Below are 18,902 nucleotides of genomic sequence, written 5' to 3' on the forward strand. Positions count from 1 at the left end.
AAGTTGTGGTATATGAACTGAAACTTGCAATATATTAAAAATATTCTACTGCACAGTTCACCAATTACCCAAGTTCTAATTTGAGTCCCATTGTCATTCCAAATTTGCACTAAAACTCAGAAGTTATACTCAGAAGGAATGACTGAGGGCTTCAGCAATCACAGATATGTCCCCAATGCATTTGGGCTTACTTAAAGACAATCTATCTAAAATAATTCTAGTCCCAACTTTTACTTAGAGAATCACAAGGCTGGGAGGGAACTCATAGACCTTCTTTCAAATTCTTCCTCTTATAGATGAACAAACTGAGGTTTAAAGAGGGTTAACCATTCAACAAAGGTAACTGAGCTAAGGGTCAAAGCTCTGTCCTAGGGTTGGTTGGCTTCCTATGCCTGTTTTTGGGTGACATTCACTTTCTAGAGAACCTGTAATAAGGGTCCGGTGTTTTAGGCTGGAGTTCTCACAGCCCTAATCTGAGCCTGGTTCTCCTTCCCAGCTCCTTACAAACTACACAATCTACATCATTGGACTCATAATTTATTGCCTCCAGCCAGAACAGGATCCAGGCCCCACCCATGCAGCATGCTCCCAGATTGCCTCTGGAACTATCTCTTCATAATGTCCAGCCAGGAGGATGAGTAAGGGGGTGAAGTAGGCATAAGGCTGTAGGTCTGTATCTCTATTTAAGTCACTCTGTGTACTGGCAATACCAAAATGCACTTTAAGGCTAAATTGGAATTATCTATTAGCAATTGTTTTTCATTAACCACTGCTGTCTGCCTCTTGTTAGCAAAGCCAAATCTGAGCTGGTGAACAGCTGCTTCATATCCCCACACAATTGTTAGGGCAAATGTCCATAAATTATTATGCAAATGTGCCGACTGTGACTGAGTAGATAAAATGGTTTTCAATTGAATGTACTGAATTCCACGTGTCAGAAGTTTTTTGACAGGTGGAGCCATACCGCATCCAGAAGAATGCATTGCAGGAAATACTAGGAAGGACTCATAACATGGAAGACAGTAGCAACTTTTCCTCTGCTTAATAAATATTATTACAATTGCTTCTTTTTAATTAAAATAAAATGTTGAGAAACAGGATATAATACTGGTAATCTCATCACTCGACACAACTACTTCATTTCTGCCTACTGCTTTCCAGGCTTGAAAACTATTCTTGAAAATTTAAAAACCATCGTGAATGTGCTCCTTTGCAGTTTTGCTTTATAAAATTTAATATACAATCAGCATTTTTTCCCAATTTCTGGCTTTCACTTCTTACTTTAAATAATTCTAATATTTTACCCAGATGATGTGCTATAAAGTAATGTAACAATTTTTCTCTTTTAACTCTGTTGCTATTAAAAATTGCTACCATTAAATACATGTCCGATTTTTTTTTTCATTTATATAGAATAGCTTTCTTAGGAAAAATTTTCACGTTTGGACTAGAGATGTGAACATGTTTACAGCACTTGCTATTCATTATCATATTGATTTCCAAAAGGGATATACTTAATTTGCAATGCCATCAACACTATGTGTGTGCCAGTTTTCCAGGAATCTTAGCATCTTGTCCTTTATTTATTTATTTTTAAAATGTTACTAATTTGCCAAATTATAAAATGCACTCAGGTTGCTATATAGTTCTTATTTTGTCAATTGATTGATTGATTGGTTGAGTTAGTCAGTCAAGAATTATTTATCAAATGAATGCCTTGCTAGGATCTGGAGAAAGAGAGACAGATGAAGTCCTGTGCCTAAAGAGACCTTAGCATATAAGTTAGTGGCATAGCATAGCATATATAGTAGAGTGTTTTAAGAAATATGATACAGTTATACATAGGGCACTGTGAGAAAGCATGGGGAGGGCACATAATTTGGGTCAGAGGTGTAAAAAAGGATTCCAGAAATGAAGTAACAAATGGGGGGGGGCGGTGGGAAGAATCACAGAGAAATCATGGACGAAGGCAAGGCTAGAAGCATGAGAGGGAAGATCAGCTTGGAAGAGCCATGGATCTAGCTGTAGAGATCTACGGAACAGTGCCATCATATGCCTGTAGCATAGACTGCATGGAGTTACGTGGTGAGAGAAGAGACAGGCATATTAGCACTATTTTGGTTTCAAGTGTCATAAATGTCAAGTAGAAATAGTTTAAGCAAGAAGGAGGAAGTAGAAAAGAAGGGAGAGAATTATTTGTCATAAAGGACTATAATATCTCCGTGAGCTTAAGGACAGCAATATATACAGGTCTTAGAAGCAACTATTAACAGAAAACTTAGGCCCTGACAAGCATTTCTCTCTTATCTCCTCTCTGTTTCTTTCTGGATTTCTCTTTCTCCATCTCTATCTCTCTCTCTCCCTCCTTTCCTCCCTTTCCTCTTTCTCCTCTCTCCTTACCAACATTCTTGCCTTTTCAGTTTATTTTGCAGGAAATTTAATCACTAGTGGCTTTACAGTGTACAGTTTAGACATTTAAACAGACTGACATTTCCTCTGACTGTCCTTGCTTGAGTCAGAAACCCACCTCTGAAACAATTTACTGAGGCTATGAAGGCAGGGCATCAAGGTTCTACATGAGCACGAAAGTTCATGCTGAAAATGTGATAGTCCCAGGCAGAAGTGACCATTCCAACAAAGGGATAGGTGAGTATTGAGGTGCTAGGAAAATAAAACAAGAGTCATCCATTATTTTTGAAGAGAAACCATCATTAGTGAAATTGAATAATATGCCAAGGACTTTCAATTTCCTACAGGAAATACAACTTTATTAACTGGCCAAAGTTTGTATCCCCTACTCTTATAGCTCCCTACTCTTCTTGTTTGTTCTGAAGGATTTGGTTTACGTGATCCACTCTTGCAGAGCTGGTGATGAAGAATGAGAGAGCTGAGAACCTCACGAGTCTTCAGTATTGGCACACCAGATGTAGATAAACTATAGTAATTGGAACATGCCTTGACCTTGATCTGAAAAAAGACATTGTGGGGTCCACATGTTTAGCCTCAGACCACACAGTCTGATTAAAGACTTACCCAAGCTGGACCAGAATCACTCCAGAGAGCTGCCATACCTTCTGTTCTCTTAGGCTTTTCTCAGCCTGTCTTGATCTGGAGCAAAGCCAATGCCTTCTCTTTCTCTAATCCCACTCTTTTTCAGTGCTTTCCAAATTAGTATAAACCATAAAGTCATTTTTCATTAACTAGTGGTTAAAAACAGGAAAAAGGAAAAACCTAAAGAAATTTTGAATCAGAATTTGAAATAAGTAGATGTCTTCTCCTTTGCAAAATTTTTTTAAAAAAAGTTTTTTCTTAATGTTAGAAAGGTCACTCTGGCAGCTGCAGAGTATGGATTGCTATAGGTTGAGGTTAGAGGCAGCAACAGCAATTAGGAAGATCGTTCTATTCCAAGTGAGAAATGATGAAAGCCTGAACAAAGACAGTGGTCTTAGAGACAGAGATGGGAAGATAAACACTAGATATTATTAAGACTTGATAAATCATTTAGGAAATTTTTTTGAAACAAATAATTGGAAAATGAACAGTACAAACTGGCTCTAACAATAAATAAATTTCCTTGCTAACAAGATATTAAGTCCAGAAAGAGTTTAGAAGTCAGTTACTTACCTTGATTTCTACTGTGTATGTCCACTTGATTTTCTGTGCTCACTTCTTTGTGCTGATTTTATTCTCAAGATGGTAGCAAGATGATTATAGCAATTCTAGACCTATTTCCTGTGCATGACATCTTCCATATAAAGAATTATATACAGAAGCTTACCCATTAAATATGAACAAACTTTCCTAGAAGCTCCTATTAAACTTTTCCTTGAGTCTCATCACCCTGGATTGGGTCATGTGCCCATTCCTGAATCAATCAATGACAAGGAAAATGGGATTATGGTTAGGCCAATCAGGAATATTCCTAAAGTTGATGGTGGGATTCACTTCCCCAGAAAACAGTGGACTTCGTGTGTGTATGCGTGTGTGTGTGTGTGTGTGTGTGTGTGTGTGTGTGTGTTTGTAGGTGGGAAGGTAGTAGTTAGAAATCTGAACAAAATCAGAGTTTCTAGAAATGAGGGAGGTGAATATATATGTGTAGAGACAGTCAACATTATTCAATACGACTGGTAATTATTTTGATGTGGGGAAGTGAAAGGATAAGTCACCATGATTCTGATTTACTAAACTGGGTGATTAGGTAGATTTATCAGGATAAGAAACAGAAGGGGATAAATAGGTTTCAGCAGAAGATCAGTGTTGAAGGGCATGAGACATATCCATGTGAAGTTAGGCAGTTGAGGCAGTTGTAGGCAGTTGAACATGTTGAAGCTAAGGAGAGAATTTGGATGAAAGATATATATTTGGGAGTCATCAGCATATGAAAGTTATATAGCACACAAGTGCACTGCAAGGTCATTGTTGGACAAGATTAACCAAGGAAGTGTGCAAAGTAAAGAGAGACAAAGAATTCATCTCTGGAAAAGGCCAAAGTCTAAGGTTGGAATTAACTAAATTCATTTGCATATCAAAGAGGTGTTTCTTGAATTTGGATAGCTGATGCAATGAACACTTCTGCAAAACTAAATGATTTCTAAGCTCCATTTGACAGCTCATTATTTTTAAAGCAACATTCGCTCGCAACAGAATTCACTTACGCGAAAGAGTATGGAAAGGATTTTGGAGTTAGCAGCAATGAGATTTGACCTAAAGTAATAAATACTTCATAGATTGTAAAAGTGTTTAGAATCCTTTTATGACACAAATAATCAACTACGGTTAATAGACCAATGACTTCTCTTGGAATGAAGAAATGTTTGGTGAACCTGTAGTTGGTGGCTTTGCTTTTAGCTGTAACAAATTAAGCTTGACAATTTTATAAAAGGGCCTTAGCAAAAGCTCTAAGAATATTAAGGTCAAATCCAACTGGAAGTATAGGGGATCTTATTCTATCAAATCCAAAGTGAAAGCACAAAAACGTGTAGAGTGAAAAATTATCTCAGTTTGCTAGATTTCTGGGAGCTATAAGGACTCTAATCCTCCCCACCACAGTGCTGGGATGACACAAACCTCCTCCCTGGTGTGCATGCCCAGAGGCAGGAAGCAAAACCCTTCCTACTAGCTGACCATCCTAAGAAGTCAGGGCCAGCAAAACCCTGACTGAAAGAAAGTTAAGTAGTAGTCCCAACTTCCGGCCTTTCTTATTTAGAAGACATTTCCTAACTAGAAAAGGATATCATGAACAGAAGAAAAGCCAAAGAGAAAAAAGTTTTTTCAATGCTACATGGAAGCAACCAAAGGGTCAGTCCTGACAAATGCCTTAGGAAATTCAGAAAAAGTTTAAAAGTGAGGCCTTTCTACCTCCTCAGGGTGGAGGTGAAGACAAAAGTCAGTGAACACACTTTTCTTTCCATGCCTGGAATTCTGTGCTCTTGTGGTTGATAGGGACTTAGTTGTAGGGTAGGAGGAAAGGGCTGGGAAGCCTAATGTCACTACAGCTCAGCTGTTCCCTGGCCATGTCACCTTGTACCCACCACATTTCCTTGGATTGGCTATCTCCATTTGGATACTAAGTGGGTGGGATGACTCTCTGAGGGAGAGTCAGGGCTGGGGTGGAGAGCAAATTACCCTTGTTCACAACCTGGCTTACCTGCCTCTATGACCATGGGGGATGTTAGTTAACCTCTCTGTACCTGAAGTTCTATTCTTGCAAAAAGGATTTAGGGCCTCCACAACCCCCAGAATAGAGCCTGGTCCTTAGTGAGCATCATGTTGGCTACTTCTAGTCCAGCTTTAATATTATGTAAATCTGTGTGTGATTCTAGACAACATTGAGCATGGTTCTTCCAGCCTGTGTCAAGATTCCTAGGGATTAAAAACACTTCTGTAGACATGGACACATCTTGGGACTATTCCACAGATAGAAGCTCATATTACTAGCTGCCTTTTTATTACTTTTAAATATTTCTAAACCCTTTCAGGGAAGATTGTTTTCAAAATAAAGTAAAGAATTTCAATTAGGCTTTGTAGTATCTTGTAAAACTGTGCCCTGAAGAATTTCTCTTCTTTGTATTAAATGTTGCTATATTAGAATTAATTACCAGAAGGGATAAATGAGAGTCCACGGGTTGCTTGATAAGAACTGTCACTGCCCCTGGGTCAGTAATCCCCACATCCCAAAGTGAAGTCCATTCTAATTGCAGGGGGATGAAAGGAAGGCAAAATGAGTCACCTCTGAGAAAAAGAATGCTGCTTAAACCTTTCCACCAGCAAGAAAAGTGGCATTTTAGGTTCTATCATTCATTCATTCTCAGTCACTCATTCATCTTCCCCTTTCTTTATAACCTTTTAGTTACTGATGTAATAACTCTTGAGATTAGAAGTGTGTGTGAGAATTAATTGTGGTAACTTATTAAAATATAAATCACAGTCTTTTCCTTCGATTTTGTGGAGCTAGGTTGGGGCCAGCCATCTGCTGTTTAACTTGTATGGTAGAAGAGCTGGGCTTCCACTTGGAAAACATTTTATAACCATGAGGCATGGTGAGGCCAATACAGGACAGGCTTGGGCAACACAGAAAAGGTATTTCATGCCTCTCTAAACTGATTTTCTTTAAGCATTTATTCAATATTTAATCTGTGGCATTTGTTCAGTGATATATTTATTTGGAAACTTAATACTTCTATTAATAAATAATCAGAGAAGATTTACATAATAAGTCACTTCTACTCTCTGAAGTTAACTTCGTGCTGTGAAGATAGCTCAGTGGACAGGATTATAACACAAATTATTCTGATTTGGAATTTAGATTTTTGAATGCCAATTTCAGAGGACTATCATCTATCTTAGATCTGCACATGCAACATGCAAGTATTTAATTTAAAATTTTTAACTTACCTTCGAGGCCGCTCTGGAATGCAGGACCAATTAACACCTTACTAGTTACCTAATAAGTCCCTATGGAAATCTGAGTTAATTGGAATAATAATTCCTATTTATTGTAGTGATATTTTCATGTTCTTTTCAGATTGGCAAGACTGGTCACCCATCTCCTCTTCCCAAAATCCAATCAGGTGAGACTACTGGATGTGAGTAGGACAGAGAGAAAACCTGGGGCTTGGACCAGGCTCTAGATAATGTCAAAGGTCACAGTGAATGACCCAGAATAGCACTGTTATCCAAATATGCCCAAGGTGTTAGATGTCAGGACACTCCACAGGGTTCTCAGGGAAAAGTGGTAGTGGTAGGTTCAGTGTAGTCTATTTATTTGGAAAAGCCCCTAGTCTGCAATTAGTACTGTAAGGGAGTAGGATTCTCAGAAGGGATACTTTCAAGAGTCGGGCAGGTGTCAGGGCTCCATCACTTGGCCTGAGTTCAAGGCAGAGTCCAGTCCTGGAGTGACCAGCAGGAGCCCACATGTAGATGGTATGTACCCTGGGCTGCAGGGCCACTGGGTATCTAGAAGTTCAGTGTTCAATCTAAAGCCACAAGCCTATGTTTTAGGGCAGCTGGCCATAGCCCACTCACAATTGCCTCAAAACTCTTCTGTCTGGATCAGGATTGTCTCAGGATATAGGAAAAATTGTCTTAGACTTTAAACAACTGCTCTTAGTTCCAATGGCTAGGAAAAGAATAACTGGGTAACCTCTAATAATAGGGCTTTATGAAGTCTTTAACCTGTTTGAAAGATAAATGCTGATTGTAGAAATAATAACTCCAAAGGTCAAGTGTTAAAGGAATGGTGTGATCTTCAGGTTTACATAGAGTTACCCCCTCTTTAGAAGCCTGGAAACGTGTATGAAATGGAATTTCACTTCCCACACTTGCAGCATTTCTCCTTTTCATAGTACAGAGCCATTCCTCTAGTTCAGGCACTGTGCTAAGTGTAATGTGTACATGCACATATGCGTATTTCTGACTTACTCCACATGATAGCCTAAGATTTAGTATCATTATATAGATGAGCAAAATGAGTCTTCAAGAGGTTAAGTAACCTACCCAATCACAGGTAAGTGGTATAGATGGGATCTGGACTCTTTCAATCTGCCTGTGGATGCTGCCACTAACCATATTGCTCTGCTGTCGAGGGCTACATTGTATATAGTGTATATGGTGAAGGTTGTATCATATATAGAGTATATAGTAAAGGCTCTATTATCTATGGAGTATATAGGGAAGGCTATAACATGTGTAGAATATATAGTGCAGTTAAAGGAACACAGGGGTGGGAGGAGACAATAGGGCTCTAATTGGTAATCTGCCCTTATTAAACTTTCTTAATTCACTTATTTTCCATTCATTAAAGCAAACAAACATCTTTAGAGTGTCTTCTTTTTTAAAAAAATTTTTTATTTATTTATTAGAGACACACAGAGAGACAGAGGCGGGGGGTGGGAGCAGAGACACAGGCAGAGGGAGAAGCAGGCTCCATGCAGGGAGCCTGACGTGGGACTCCATCACAGGTCTCCAGGATCACGCCCTGGGCTAAAGGCGGCGCTAAACTGCTAAGCCACCAGGGCTGCCCTTTTAGTGTGTCTTCTATGCCCCAAGCCTTGCTTTAGTTAATAAAACAGGTGAAGATTCCTGTCCTCATAAAACTTAAGTGACAGTTCAGAGTAGAAATGATAAATAATGAACTTAACATATTACAAATATAATGCAAACTATGATTACAAATTACATGCAAAAATAAATCTAATAAACAAATATTGTGTTGTCTGTTAACAACTAAGTCCTATGAGAAAACAGAAAGTACAACGAAGGGACATCAGGAATATGAGGGTCATGCATGGCAATTTTAAATAGGGATAGACTTGGATTCATGAAGAGGGTAGTATTTGATTTAAAAAAAAAAAAAAACTTGGTGAAAGTGAAGGAGTTCATGAAGCAGATGTCAGAGGAGAAAAGTCCAGGCAGAGGACCTGGACAGTGTCCGTCTTAAAACTAGAGCTCACCTGGGATGTTTGAAGAGCAGCAGGGGGCCAGAGGGGCCAGAGTAGCTGGAGTGCAGTGCAGTCAGAGATGATGGGTTTGAAGTCTCGAAGGGCCTCTTACATTGTCATAAAGAATTTGCCTCTCAAAAATAAAAAATAAAAAAAAAATAAAAAAAAGAATTTGCCTCTCACTTGGTAGGAAATGGGTAGCCATGGCAGAGTCTTGAGAATAGGAGTGACATGACCTGAACTCACTTTTTAAAAAAAATATTTTTTAAATTTAAATTCAATTTGCCAACATATAGTATAACACCCAGTGCTCATCCCATCTAGTGCCCTCCTCAGTGCCCATCACCCAGTTACCCCATCTCCCCAACCTCCCCCTTCTGCAACTCTTTGTTTGTTTCCCAGAGTTAGGAGTTTCATAGTGGTTTGTCACCCTCTCTAATTTTTCCCCGCTCAGTTTCCCTCCTTTCACTTATAGTCCCTTTCACTATTTCTTATATTCCCCATATGAGTGAAACCACATGATGACTGTCTTTCTCCAATTCAAAACCAATGTACAGAAATCAGTGGCATTTTTATACACTAACAATGAGATTGAAGAAAGAGAAGTTAAGGAATCAGTCCCATTTACAATTGCACACAAAACCATGAGATACCTAGGAATAAACCTAACCAAGGACATAAAGGATCTATACTTTAAAAACTGCAGAACATTTCTGAAAGAAATTGAGGAAGACATCTTAAGATTTGTATGGAATCAGAAAAGACCCCAAATAGCCAGAGGAATTAAAAAAGTTTCTAAAAGTTTCTAAAGTTAAAAAGTTTCTAAAAGTTTCTAAAGTTAAAAAAGAAAACTAAAGCCATGGGCATCATAATGCCTGACTTCAAGTTGTACTACAAAGCTATGATCATCAAGACAGTGTGGTACTAGCACAACAGACACATAGATCAATGGAACAGAATAGAGAACCCAGAAATGAACCCTCAACTCTATGGTCAACTAATATTTGACAAAGCAGGAAAGACTATCCACTGGGGGGGGAAAAAAAGCAATCTCTTCAATAAATGGTGTTGGGAAAATTGGGCAGCCACATGTAGAAGAATGAAACTGGACCGTTCTCTTATACCATACATAAAGATAAACTCAAAATGGTTGAAAGAGCTAAATGTGAGACAGGAATCCATCAAAATCCTAGAGGAGAACACAGGCAACACCCTTTCTGAACTTGGCCACAGCAACTTCTGAACTCACTTTTTAAAAGGATTATTCTGACTGCCATGCTGAGAATAGACAATAGAGAAGCAGGAATGGATACCAAGAGACTCATTATGATGAAGCTGCCACAGTATCCAAGTCAAACTGCACAATGGCTTGGCCTAAGATGGGAGTGATGGTTGGCGTTGTCAGGAGTGGGGAGTGAGGTGAGGAGATTGGTAAGATTCTGGATTTACTTTGAGGGTTGAACCATCAAGTTTTCTTGATGGATGGGATGTGGGATGTGAGAGGAGAGGAACCAAAGGTGACTCCCAGGAGTCATGGGGATGAGCCTCTGGAAGGATGCTGTTATGTCATGAACTTTAAAGACAGTGACATTGGCAGATTTGGAGTCAATATTATCTGCTCATATTGAAGCATGTCAAATTTGAAATAGCTATGCGACATCCATAGTTTTGAAGGATCCCATTTAATATATGGGCCAGAGTTCAGGAGACACTTAAACTGAACATATTAAATCCAGGAGTCATCAGTTTATAGATGGTATTATCAGACAAGTTCCTGCAGGAAACAGTGACATGTTCAAAGCTTTTAACAGAAAAGAATTGAATAAAGGAGCTACTTACGGAGGTGTTGGCAGGATTAAAGGGGTTTATAAGGCATGGTCAACATCAAGAAAGTAGCAAAGATGGACAGCTGTTACCATTTTTAGGTCTGTTGAAGAAACAGAGAGGAGATGGTGTGCCTGAAACCCTGGGAGAGGTACAGCCATGGAAAACTCCATCTCCTATAGTTAGTTACCTTCTACCAGCTAGAGTCAGAAGCCAGTCAGCAAGGGGGCCTGGGAAATATCTGCAGTGGCCTGCCTCTTGGGGAAGAGGAGGGTAGAGAAAGAATAGGGGGTTGAGACTAGGCAGAGAACCAACAGCACAGGTCAGTACGAAGCCTGAAGATAAATAAAATCTTTAAGGGAGTGAGGGGGAATAGTGAAAAGAAAGGACAAAGGACTGAGCCTGGAGCTCTCCATCATCAAGAGGTTTGCAAGAAGAGGAAGAACTAGCAAAGGACATTATAAAGAAATGGCCTTGGGGTAGGATGAACAGCAGAAAGTGTATAATCCTGGAAGCCAGACAGGGTGCGATCAACTGGGTCAAATGCAGCTCATGAGTCACTTGAGATGCAATCTGAGAATGGACCCTTGGATTTAGCAAATGGAAGTTACTGGTGTCCTTAACAGGAGCCATTTCAATGGAGTGGTGGAAACAAACACCTAATGGCAATGGTTTTCAGGGAGGACAGGGTGAGAGGAATTTCAGACAACAAGATAAACAATTTTTTTTTTTTTTTGATCTAGGAGTTTTGCTGCAAAGAGGAGCATAACCATGGGACAAAAGGTAGGGAAAAAAACATAGTCAAGAGAAATATTTTTTGAGATGTGTAACATGCAAATCCCCATCCATGATTATGGGAAAGATCCAGAGGAAGAAAACTGATCAGGAAAAAGGGGATGGGGGACAAATACTTAGATGATGTCTTATCTTAGCTCATGTTTCTTCTGTGGAAATAGGGTCAGAATCTTCCTGAAAATTCTTCTAGAACCAACTTTAAGGGGTTGTTTGGAGAGTGAATGGGGAGAGTGAATGAGGTACTGTGTGGCACCCTCACTAGTGTCCAGGACCATTAGTGTCAGCATTTCCAACCTCCCCACCTGGATCTCAGAGCACTCTCAGTCCCCCCTCCACGGCAGGAACAGCCAGTTACCTGGCACTTTCTAGGCATCAGGCACTGAACTTCATAAACGTTAACACACATCTTCCCAACAACCCAGAGCTCTATCTCTAATTTGCGGATTAAAAAAGCCTCAAGGAGGTTAAGGAGCTTATCAGCCAGAGCTCAGAGGAGGCAGAACCAAATGTATATCCTGGTTGTTATTACAAAGCCCGTATTCTAGTCTGTCTCCTGGGTCAGCCTCACATTAGATGCTTCTTGCCCTGTATCAATTTTTCCTCGGTCTCTCTGGGCTCTTCACTGACTATTCCATCTTCAAAATCTCAACCTCCTCATTCCCAGCTGCTTTCCTCTCAATTAAAAATCATTTCTGCTAACATTAATACTACAGAGCAAGGAGTACTAGTTTTCTTCTAAAATGGGACATTCTTGCGAAGACAGAGCTCCCTCCTCCTCCCACAATGAATCTCTAATGGACTTTCATGTGTGGCAACCAATGGAGAAAGAACAGAGGCTTCCAAAAGCTTCTGAAATCTAGCCTTGCAGGCTATGATCTGTGCCTCTGGGAGATTGCTGTGTCTCTTCATGCTGTTCATTTAGGCTACTACTTTCTCTTCACATTCTCACAACTTTGGCAGGTCTGCACCAAACTGCCCGTTTTCCTGGTTAAAAATTTATCAATTCCAAATACTTGTCCACTTCATTCCAAGTACTCCTCTCTTTCTAGTTCTTTTCTCTCCTATTCTCTCTTCCTCTCCTTGTCTCTCTTCTTTTTTTTTCTTTTTTAAGATTTTATTTATTTATTCATGAGAGACACAGACAGAGGGAGAAGCAGCCTCCCTGTAAGGAGCCTGATGTGACTCAATCCCAGTACCCTGGGATCACCCTGAGCCAAAGGCAGAAGCTCAACCACTGAGCCACCCAGGTGCCCCCCTCTTCCTGTCTCTGTTACATGTGCACGCACGCGCGCGCGCGCGCACACACACACACACACACACACACAGCTCCTGCTTGAAGCTTGGAGAGGATTTGGGGAGAATGGAGTGACCTGTCACTGTTGCTAATAGGTCAGATCAATATCAAGAAATGTGCCACATCCTTCTTCGTTTTCTCATCATGCAGCAATCTATAGCCTTGCCTTCCCTGTAAACCTTTCTCAAAGGTTCCACACTTTTCATTTCTGCTTGTTGTTTTCTGAGCTAGGTCTGCTCTCTCTGAGATATCCGGGACAGAAAAGGAGGAGCTGGTCCTAAATATTCCAAGTTCACATGCATTGTGCTGAGTGCTATGCTGCCTGTGACATGCTCATGTTCACAGACATGCAGTGTGTATGAATGAGCATGTGTGTGTGTGCATATATGCATGCTCACATGGCTTGGAAGTCAGAGATCTATAACATCTACTTTCCTTTATCCTCAAGGAACTTAATTTACCAGAGGAGGAACACAGTGCAGAAGGATTTATTCTTCCCTAGAAATTAATGTCATATGTAAAAACTCCTTTGCTCTAATGACTTGCTGCAGCAGGCAGTTGGAACAAGAAAATAACATGATCCAGTTTTCAATGATGCTGCTCAACCCTGGTTTGTGATGCCAAGTCTGGATCCCAAAGCTACATGTTCTGATGAAATTCTCACGGGACATGTATCTGACCTTAGGCAGAGCAAGTAAATGTCAATACATTGTGGTTTGAGGGGCTAGACTATTCTGTTTACCCCAAACAGAAATGGCAGCTCCTTGTGCCCACCAAAGTACCTCAGATTCCTGTATTATAAGCCACTTAGGGCTGGATACTGAAGACAGTTGCTGAAAAGTAAACACAATGTATCCATGTGTATGGGGGGTTATAAATCCATTCATTGCTGATCATAAATTAGCATATCAGATTCGTATTAGGCACCTAGAATATTCCCAGAGAATGGAGTCAGTAAGGGTGTGGTATGCAGAATAATGCATCCCAAAGATGGTCACATCTTAATTCCTGGCACCAGTGCATATATTGCCATACATGGCAAAAAGCTCTTTGCAACTGTTATTGGGTTAAGGAATTTGAAATGGGGTAATTGTTCTGGATTATTCAGATGGGCCCAGTGAAATCACACAAGTATTAAGCTTAGAGAGAGGAAGTAGAGAACAAGATGTGATCACTGAAGTAAGTTAAGAATGATGTGACAAGGTGAGGACTCAATCTGCCACTGCTGGCTTTGAAGATGGCTGGAGGGAGCCAAGGCATGTGGGTGGTCCTTAGAAGATAGATAAGGAAAAGAAGCATTCTTCCCCAAAGCCTCCAGAAGGGCACTCAGCCCGGCTAGCATCTCGATTTAAGCCCAGGAGACTTGTATTGGTTGGATTCCTACCTAAAAAGCTGTAAGATAACACATTTGAGTCGCTTCAAGCGGAGACATTTGTGGTGTTCCATTTCTACAGCAATAGGGAACTGACAGAAAAGGACAGTTTTCAAAGAGAGAGTTCAGACTATCAGAAGCCTGGGAAAGAAGCTGGTGGGGGTCGGGAGCAGGCTAGGTTGATGAAGGGAGCCCTGGGAAGACAGGAGGTAGGGCTGGGGAGCTCATGGAGAAGAAATAAAGCATGAGGCAAATATGAGCCAACACAAGGACAGCTCTTGCTTATGCTCTGCGGTGCCATTTATGCAAGAGGTGCCTCTGTGAGGACTGTGCCAGAGGAGGCGGGACTCAGGGAGAAACAGGTGAAAAGGCCCTGCTCACAGCTCCAGGCTCTGCACAGAGAGAGGGAGTGGGCTGGCATGTTGTGCCCTGGTGGCCCCAACTTCTCTTCTAGATCATCAAAGGCATTTCATGTTCCTGTGCTAGCGCCTGCCTGTTCATTCTGGTCTCACCAGCAGAGGTACCCCAGAAAGGACCTTCAAACTCATCAAGACTCTCGGCTATTCAGGTGATGAGATTCTGTGACACGTGATGTTTTGTCAAGAACAGCTTCCCAGACAGAAATGAAAGGTAGGGGAAATAACTGTTTTCAGAGAGCAACCCATATTTTGCAAATGAGTGAGAAAAAACATGTTAAGTTTCAGAAACCTACCACATCTTTTTGGGGTTGCTGAGGTCAAAATGTGCTGGCACACAATTTTCAATGACAAAGGACTCTCAGCTTGTAGCTTCTACAGAGAAATTCTACTTCCACCTGCTCCTGGATCTTAAGCACCATCTACAGAGACAACACTTGGTGCAAGGCAGTAGATAATGATGGACAGAACTAACAATGTTGATCTTTCTGGAAATTATCTTCCCATACACCCAAACCAGATGAACTGGTATAAAAATTATCTGAAAAGAGAGGGACTTAGTGTATTTTATACAATGACAAGGTTTATAATCCAAGCAAGAGACATCTTTCTCTTATCATCCTCCTTAAGAATGCCAGAAGTGTGTACCATCTGAATCAGTAATTGCATGACATGAATTTCTCCAAGTGATCGGTTTCACAGGCTATTGCCAAGGGGCATCCCTCACCCCATCTCTGCACTACTGAGAATATTTGAATGACGGACACTCTTATCACAGTGTTATATTACAACGTGTAATGAACAGAAAACACTACACAAAATGCCAAGAGAATAGACTACAAGAAGAGTGTAGTAATTCCTGGTTACATTTGGCTATGGAACCCATTTACCTCAGCCATTTCCATGGAGAGTATAGTCCTTTCCAGGTGGCCATTTGAAGTTCAGAGGTGTACTTGATTCAATTTTTGGGTTCCCATCTCTGAAGACCCACATGGACTTTGAGCTGTCTCATCTTCACTCTGCCACTGGGACAACAGCCTCCTCTTTCCCTGAGCCTGCTGAATTTCTAACATGCCCTAAATGCTACTGCTGGGCAGAAAAGCCTCTCAAGCACGCCTTGGGGAGATCCTATGGCTGCTATCCTCAAGAATCTGTGAGCCACGAAGGGATCTCCCAATGCCTAGCCAATACTTGTCCACAGCACTAAACCCATTTCTACCCCCAACAAGATGAAAAAGTTCATTTCCTAGTACTCTGCCACCATATTGCTTCTCCTGTTTCCACTCTATCCCTGTCATCTGTTCTTTGCTTTCCAGAAGGATGCTTTTCATTGAAATCCTCTCTCTAGTGTTTTCTGGGCTGTAACCACTATACTTTGGGTCAACATGTTATTCAGTTCAGCTGCTCTCATTGTCAGTCTGTCCATCCTAGAAGTGCTGGCATGGAGACAGTAATCTGCATTTCCTTTTCTCATGTGCCAAAAGTTTGAGAAATTCAGTAGGTTTTGACAAAGGGCTTAAATTTCATAGATCAGAATCTTTTACACTGACCCAGTTAGTATGATATAGTGAGGTGGAAAAAAGGGAGCAGGAAAAGGAGGAAGAGAAAGAAAGGAGTTGGAGGAAGAAGAAGAAGAAGAAGAAGAAGAAGAAGAAGAAGAAGAAGAAGAAGAAGAAGAAGAAGAAGAAGAAGAAGGAGAAGGAGGAGAAGAAGGGAGGAATAAATAGAAAAGGAAGAGAAGGAAGAAGAGGAGGGGAGGAAGGTTTTTTGGCTTTTTTTATTTTTTTTTATTTTTTATTATTATTATTTTTTTACTGTTAACTTCCAAACTTGAAAAGGAAAACCTTATAACAAGATTATAACTAGCAACCAAACATAACTGGAATTGGCCCTTTGGTCCCTCTACAGGCTGATTAAGAACACACGATGAATATGCCAGGAATCTGTTAACCAACAAGGCCAGGTTTCTGACTTGGGAATGATCAGCTCCAAGAGACACATAGGTCACCTTGCCATTTGCCACAGCCACTGGCATCGAAGGCAGTCACTGCACAGGTGCTGAGGGTGCAAAGACATCTGCAAGAATCCTTCCCGGCTAGGTTCTCCCTGTGCGGTGCTATCATGTGTCTCCTGTTCCCTTTTCACTCGCCCCACCTCTCTCTGTGCCCTTCCTCTGTTCTCACTGGAGCCAGAGGCTGCAAAAAACCCCAAATATCATAATCAAACAGGCCTTTCAAGTCTTTAGGGAACTGATGGGTAAATGAACCATTCCAAAAGTTCTACAGAAAATAGACATTGATCCAAACTTGGAGGTGAAGTGTGTGAAATTGTTTATAAATTGTCTGGATAATTGTAGGCACTGAAGTGGGACGTTAGAGCTTCCATCCTCTCTTGTTTTTGCACAGCTTTAATTAACTCTTAGACAGGAAAGAGAATACTGTTTAAAGCAGAGCAGAGCTGGATTCAAATTTTGCCTTGTAATACTTAAGAATCTGATGTTAGACCAGTCATATTTTCACCAGGTCACGTTTTTGTTTTGTTTTGTTTGGTTTGGTTTTTGTGAGCATTTTTTCCCCATTTTATTTATTTATTTATTTATTTATTTATTTATTTATTTATTTATTTTAAAGATTGTATTTACTTATTCATGAAAGACATACAGAGAGGGGGCAGAGACATAGGCAGAGGGAGGAGAAGCAAGCTCCATGCAAGGAGCACAACCCCTGGATCACACCCTGAGCCAAAGGCAGATGCTCAACCACTAAGCCACCCGGGCATCCCTAAATTTTTTAATTTAAATTCAATTAATTAACATATAATGTAGTATTGGTTTCAGAAGTAGAGTCAGTGATTCATTGGTCTTATATAACACCCAGTGTTCATTATATCACGTGCCCTCCTTAATGTCCATCACCCAGTTACCCGATCCCCCTACCCCCCCCCTTCAGCGACCCTCAGTCTTTTTCCTATGGTTTGTCTCCCTTTCTGACTTCATCTTGTTTTATATTTTCCTCTCTTCACCTATGATCCTCTGTTTTGTTTCTTAAATTCCACATATGAGTGAAATCATGTAATTGTCTTTCTCTGATTGACATATTTCACTTAGCATAATATCCTCTAGTTCCATCCATGTTGTTGCAAATGGCAAGATTTCATTCTTTTTGATGGGTGAGTAGTATTCCATTGTCTATATATACACCACATCTTCTTTATCCATTCATCTGTTGTTGGACATCTGAGTTCTTTCTATAGTTTGCCTATTGAGGTCACAATTTTCTTATTTATGAAATGGAGATAATATTTCTTTGAGCTATTGTAGTAAGACTTAAATGAGGTAGGTTGAGCAAAGCACATAGAATTCGATCTGGCACATACTAGGTGCTCATCCAACTTTGACTTCCTGATGTTTCTTGAATCCTGTTAGAACTAGGACCCTGCATCTCTCAGTCTTCATTCTGTATGAATTGTTATTTTCTCCTGAAGTCTGCTCTTCCTCCCTAACTACTGATCCATGTGGAGATTCTTGGGCTGGAGAGCATAGAGTCCAAGAGACTGGCATGAGATCTTCTCCCTATCTTTTTCCACTTTGCTTTCTGTCCCTGGAGACGTGCCTGAAAGGATGACACTAGTAGATTCCTGTGCACTTTGTTTCCATTTGGGGATCAATTGGGAGCCTGAGTAGGAAGTTGAGTGAGAGGATAATGATCTTATTAAAAAGATCTTGTAAGGACTTTAGGGATCCTTCCCTGGGAGGTCCATTTGCTCTGGAAGTATCCCTTATCAGAAGATTAAATGCTCCATTCAAGGTGGTCTGCTCTATAGGACTTGCCCTCTTGATTTGGGTAACTGTTTTCTTCCCTGTCCCTTTGAATCTCACCCCCATTTCCTGTACAGTCCCTCATGGTCCCCCTGTACCCTGCCAATACTTCTGTAAGGAGACCATTTGTAAAACAAAACAAAGCAAATAAAAAACAAAGACTCCTCAAATGATCCTAATTGAGCATCATCTGCTTCCCCACAGCAATTCTCATTAACTCGGGGCCAATGTCTCTCCTGCTGCTCAATCAAGAATCTAGAAGTCGGAGACCCCTGGGTGGCTCAGCAGTTGAGCATCTACCTTCAGCTCAGGTTGTGATCCCGGAGACCTGGGATCGAGTACTGCATCAGGCTCCCTGCATGAAGTCTGCTTCTCCCTCTGCCTGTGTCTCTGCCTTTCTCTCTCTCTCTCTCACTCTCATGAATAAATAAATAAAATCTTTAAA

The 18,902-nt window shown here is 40.7% G+C and overlaps 1 protein-coding gene across 3 annotated transcripts in view; it reads right to left on the bottom strand.

Annotated features, from left to right (window-relative positions):
• The window catches only part of LOC118350911 (uncharacterized), a 119,413-nt gene that overhangs the window by 39,668 nt on the left and 60,843 nt on the right, over positions 1 to 18,902 (bottom strand). Inside the window, exon 6 of one of the 3 annotated variants that reach the window (XR_004805610.2) lies at positions 2,528 to 2,661. The exons of the other annotated variants lie outside the window; for them this stretch is intronic. The gene's annotated coding sequence lies outside the window, so the exon portion shown is untranslated. The remainder of the gene's footprint in view (positions 1 to 2,527; positions 2,662 to 18,902) is intronic. 3 annotated transcript variants of the gene reach the window in all.

Source organism: Canis lupus, chromosome 16 (genome assembly GCF_003254725.2).
Source record: "Canis lupus dingo isolate Sandy chromosome 16, ASM325472v2, whole genome shotgun sequence".
NCBI classification, from domain to species: Eukaryota; Metazoa; Chordata; class Mammalia; order Carnivora; family Canidae; genus Canis; species Canis lupus.